Raw genomic sequence first — 6,000 nt, forward strand, 5'->3', positions numbered from 1 at the left:
GTAAATATATTAATTCTCACCAAGTAGATTTACATATTTAAAATGCCCCATTCATTAAACCGTTGGAAGACAAAACAGGTAAAACTCTTGAAAACACAGGTCTAGGCATAGACTCTCTGAGCAGAACATCAGTTGCACAAAAATAATAGCAGAGTATTTTAAAGATATAGAAGAGGTTTGGCCAAATATAAGCCTTTTAATATAATGAGCTTATTTTTTCCTTCTACAGGAATGAACACACCTTAAACTTTGTGTTAGATATTTTTTCTGAGTGTTGTGTAGAAAACTTGTTATTCTACTCACATTACTGATTTATACTTTACCTGACTCCATCTTATCCGGGGAAAAATACATCTTCAAAGATGATGTAATGTTGGGGATCTAAGTTTTTGATTGGAAACTAGAATCTTGGTCAGGTTGGCCTCTTCTCTTTGTACAACAACCTACATATTTATCTTAAATAAGATGCTGACCTTTTTGAACGTGTAGAATTGAGTTCATCTAGAAGTATCTTATTAAAAAGGAGCTGAATTTAACACAACAGGATTTCACCTCCAAATTGCATACTGCCTAATTGCTAATTGGTCCCAAATGTTAAGCAATTTTTTGAAATTGAAAACTATCCCAGTTTAAAAAATGAAAAGCAGTCAACATTATAAAGCCCTTATTTTAGAACATTTAAATTAAAAAGTTATTGACTGTGTATCAATTTAAGGTAATAAAAATTGCAATTGTCTTTAAAAACCATGACTCCATTATTGTTGTCACAATTAACACAGTTAACATGTGCTCTTTTTAGAATCACTCAAACACAATGTAGGACACCAAAGCAATATAAATAACCTCGCTCTAGTAAGCAGCACATGTATATGTACAGTGGTGTCTCAGTTCACGAACTTAATCTGCTCCATAATTCTGGACAAGATGGCTGCACCCATGTTTATGTGGGAAAGATGGTTGCAGTCATGTTCATCATGAAATCAAATTGTTCACAAAGTGTTCATAACTGAAGTACCACTGTATATGTATATGTGTATGTAATTTGTGTATGCATATACATAGTAACATATATGTACATATATTAACATATGTATATATATCCATACAGAAAGGATACCAAAAAAACTACACAAAGTACTTCTTATAAAACACTAACATCCAGTTTAATCCAAGACTTTATTCAAATAATCTAACCACACACAATCACACTAATGGCCTGCACACATCAGATAAACACCCTCATAAAATCCAGAAAAGTCAACAACATGAGAAGTGACTCAGAACAGATTCAGAGGCTGTTGAATAAAAGATAATAAAGAATACTGTGTGTGAAATTACATTTTATAATTTAACAAATGTGGAGAATTTTATTCCAAGAAAAAATACCCACATTACTAGAAGTTAGCCAAAATGTTATCATGTAGATAGTTCTATAAGCATTAATGAAACTGAATATTTAATTTAAAAGTTCCAGGAAAGCAAATCTTCATGCCCGCATGATTTAAGTGGCTAATTTTGTCCAATGTTTAGTGAAGAAATTAACACTAATTTACATCATCTTTTATAAGATTGAATACAGGTGGGTAAATATTTACCATCTCATTTTTTATAGCTGGTATTACCCCAACATTATAACCCAAGACAGCATAATAACAAACTATATCTTTCATGAGTTTAAATAAAAAAACTTAACTAAATTTGAGCAAATCAATTCAGCTTTAAAGCAAAATACAATATAACTACATTAAGTCATTTATTTCATTATGCAGTGTTCACTCTGCTTTCAGGTAGGGGCAGGTAAACAGGTCAAATAATGCCATCAGCTGAAGAAGAAAAAGCATTTCCTCTAAGACTGGAACAGTCAAGGACATCTTCTTTACCAGATGATTTACACAGTATTGGAAATTATGGAGACTTCAGTAAGAGAGAAAAAAATAAAATAAGGAGATTTGAAAGAAAGAAACAAAACTCTCCTGGTAGACAATATGATTGCCTACATAAGCAACTCAAAGAAATAAAGATGAAAACCTTTATAGTGAGTGAAATGAAGTTACGGGACATAAGATCAGCAAAAGTCAATTTGCCTTGTTAGCAATCAGGTGTAAACAGAAATTAAAGCCATAATCTTAGAGCTTTCCCGAGAAAATGATAAAGTAAATACAAGTTCAATAAAACATGTAACATGTACAGATTCTGCATGATGAAAATTATAAAATACTGATGAACAAAATCTAAACTCTTAGAGGAGCATTGCTGTTTTCATGGTTTGAAAGACTCAACATGCTAAAGATGTGAGTCCCAGGCATTACACAATTGCTTACAAAATCATATCATTTTTTATTGTAGACATAGATAAAATTCCTCTAAAATTTATATGGAACAGCAAGGCTCAAAGATAGTGAATTTTAACCTATAATAAATGGTGACAAGAAGAAATAGATTTTAGATTAAAATGTACAGTATAATCCTTAAAATTATAAAATTTCTAGGGCAAGTAAATAAACTAACATTTGAGATTAAGTCTCAGCAAATAGTTCTTTGATTTGATAGCCAAAATCATGAAAGGTGCTATGGTTTAGACCTGAAATGTCCCCGAAGGCCCATGTGTTAAAGGCTTGGTCCCAGCCCCTGGTATTATTGCTGTAGCAAACACACTTATTTAAATGAGTCACCCTCAGAGGTGGAATACAGAGGCAAGAAAGTTTATTAATTGCTGGTCAGCACCCAACAAAGGATCAAGCTCTGACCTTGCAGGGCAAGAGGGAAGAAATTTATATAATTTTAGTTCCAGGTCTAAAGGGGATGGTTAGATTTTTCCTGATATGATTCAGTGCAACTACAGAAATACTACAAAGCATGGGTTTAGCTTGTGACAAAGGTGTCTGTGCTTTCCTTTAGGGGTGGGTGCAGGGTGTACAAAGCACAGGGTGGTATCATTTTAGGCAACTATGATGACAGCTTTTGACAAATCTTGGGGTGGTATCGGGTTAGGCAACTATGATGGCATTTACAAGGAACAAACTTAAGGAAACAGAAACTTGAGCTTTAAAATGGCACTAGAGTACAAAATGGCATAGATTTGGTTGCCTTTCACATATCAGTATTTGAAGGCGGTGTCCTAGTGCAGGGTCTTAGGTCACTGAGCATCTCCTTCAAGGGGGTCATGGGATGCCAGCTTTCTCGTCTTCCTTTCTCTTCACTCTAGCAGCCATGAAATATGCAGATTCTGGTGCCACATGCACCCATTATGATGCTTTGTTTTGCCACAGGCCCAAAAACAGTACTGAAAGCTCTGAACAACTTGGAGCCAAAAGAAAACTTTTCTTCACTTTAAAGTGAGTGTCTCAGGTACTTACCACAGTTATAGAAAGATGACCAACCATCTGTGAATGGACACATTGACATGTTGGAACTTATCAAAATTAAAAACTTGCTCTGAAAAAATGAAACACAAGCAGCATGCAAGAGAAAACCTTTCCAAATTACTGGTCTGGCAAAAAGTGTTGAATCTAGAACATAAGATGAACTCTTAAAAGTCAACAAACACTGAAGCAAAACAATCAATTCAGAAAATGGCCCAAAACCCCAAGCAATTTATGGAAGATAATATAGATATAGATAATAGATATATAGAGATAATATATATATTATATATAATAGATATATAGATATATAGGTATATATAGATATGTAGAGATAATATAGATAGGCAAGTATAGATATAAATAAAACAACTTTTGTAGAAATTAAAGAAATGCAAATAAAAACCACAGTGAGATAATTGTACATTTTGCCTTATAAAATAACAAAAACTTAGTATTCACTGTAAGGACTTGGGAAATGTTTACATTTGCTTTCTATCAGCAACTACTCCAATTGTCCTTTAATGTAACCATCCTGAAATCTCACATTAAAAGGTACTGTAGTATTAAATTTAAGAGTTGCATTGGGAGCACTCTGGAAGGCTGAGACAGGATGATCAAAAGTTGAAACCCAGCTTGGGCAACTTAGCAGCTTATTGAGACCTTATCACAGTTCAAAGGCCCTGAAATAGAAATTCCTTTGGGGAGATAGAATGAAAATGCAGTGGACTGTCTCTAAATTCATTTGCAATTTCCTGTGAATTTAGAATTACTTAAAAATATAAATTTAAAAAAATGACAAAACCAAAAAGATGTTTTCTGCCCGTAAGTGTTAATGTTGAGAACTTTCATCAAAGTTTAATTCAAACTTGGGGTAAATCTCAATCTAGTGCATCAATCTTTCTAAAACTTGGTTGGATCACATTTCTGAAATAAAAACGATTATATTTACCCCAGAATTTTGACAGGGTTAAATGAAACATTGTTTGTCAAATATTTACAAGATTCCTATGACATAATATGTAACAAATGGTTAAATCATAGGCTGACTTGGATGGGGGACCGTTACTACATACTTTAAAGTAGGATCCGCAGTTTTGTTCATTTTTTTTCTTTGTAAAAGGCAGATAGTGTCGTAGTGCTGCTTTAGAATATATAGGTCACGCAGTCTCAGCAGCAGCAGCTCAACTCTGTTGTTGTAAAGCAAATGCAGTTAGACATTACGTAAGTAAGTGTACATGACTGTCGTTCCGATAAAATTTTATGTATAGGTATTTAGCTGGCTGGGCTTACAAATACAAATAAAGAAAAGCAGTCTGGTGGGGTGGTGGGAGGAAGGCTCGGAGTGAAAATCATGAAGTAAAAAGAGGTCTATCTCATCAGCAACTAAAAACATAAGGCAGAGAGTGGCAAATGCAGAAGGTGCACATGTAGTCAGGGGCCCGATTGTGGGAGGCCTTCTGGGCCATGTTCACTTGAATTTTTCCTGCAGTAAGTGATGAGGACCCGCCAAAGGGCTTTAAATTTGCCAATCTCTTATCTAAAGACACAGAAAAGAGGGACTTCAGAGCAGGAATGTGTCTTTTTTAGGTTTTGCTCCTACCATGAGCACTCTTATCCACAAAAGAAAAATATTGTTAAGATAAAGAATAACTGTAAGCATGTTTTCTTTAGCGAGCAATCTCTGTAGATTTCAAGAGTTTTAATATTTGAAAGAAGTGCTTTCATTTGCAGAAATCAATAAGGTATGTATTAACAAAATATTTATTTTCTATTTAAATTTTCCTTTCATTGATTTAGTGTATTAAGAGAATAAGATATTCTGTTAAATGTTGTTAAGAAGAATATGAGTCTGTTAAGTAGAGGATTTTAGAGGACTTAGCACATGTATATAGATAAAATCACTAAATTTAGAAGTAATAAGTCTAGCAATTTTCCTGGTCAAATGACCCAGATTCAGGATTTGTATGATGACTATTTTCCATCCTCTGTATTCCAGTATAGAGAGCAAAGTCCACAGGTCTGGAGATGGGAGGCTATCAGGAAAGGCCTTCCGATGTATGCAGTCATAAGACCTCTACAGCAAGAAAGAGCACTCACAGCCTACGCAGCTGGGATACCTTCCTCCCTCTGCAGTGGATGTGCACTTTCTCCTGCTAAAACATACACACCATATGGCACCTGGTCATCCCGGAGCTGTAGCTCTTCCCATTGAGGAGGGAAGAGCGCCTTCCTCTCAGCACAAGGTGCACACTGTCTCTCTACCTTCATGGACTGCCCTGATGCACTAGTGTTTGGCAATGAGAGATTGGCATTTAGAACAAAAGCAGATCTTGTCTGTGTCTTCTTCATGTGAATAAAGCATTGTTCATCCGGGGATTTCATGAGTTATGTCTTTCTTGAAGAACATAACACCTGTAAACCATGGAGTGCACTGACATTATGGAACTACTGGTCCTGATGGCAGATTTTGCTATGCTGTTTGCTAATTCCATGCAGTGGGTTCCTGCCCTGTAGCCGTGAACAGGTTTCTTTGCTCATCATAGGTTCTGTGTATTTCCATGTCACATCTCATCAAGAGGCATACCATACTCAACTGTCTGTCAGTTAGTGATGTGAAATCTGGTCACTTCTGTGT

General features: G+C 35.1%; 1 long non-coding RNA gene across 1 annotated transcript in view; it reads left to right on the forward strand.

Annotated features, from left to right (window-relative positions):
- Positions 1-5,741, forward strand: part of LOC102029772 — a 93,442-nt gene extending 87,701 nt beyond the window's left edge. Inside the window, exon 2 of the long non-coding RNA XR_264402.2 lies at positions 5,362-5,741. This is a non-coding gene — a long non-coding RNA (uncharacterized LOC102029772). The remainder of the gene's footprint in view (positions 1-5,361) is intronic.
- Positions 5,742-6,000: the final 259 nt, after the last annotated feature.

Source organism: Chinchilla lanigera, unplaced genomic scaffold (genome assembly GCF_000276665.1).
Source record: "Chinchilla lanigera isolate Chin_1 unplaced genomic scaffold, ChiLan1.0 scaffold00109, whole genome shotgun sequence".
Classification (NCBI taxonomy): Eukaryota; Metazoa; Chordata; class Mammalia; order Rodentia; family Chinchillidae; genus Chinchilla; species Chinchilla lanigera.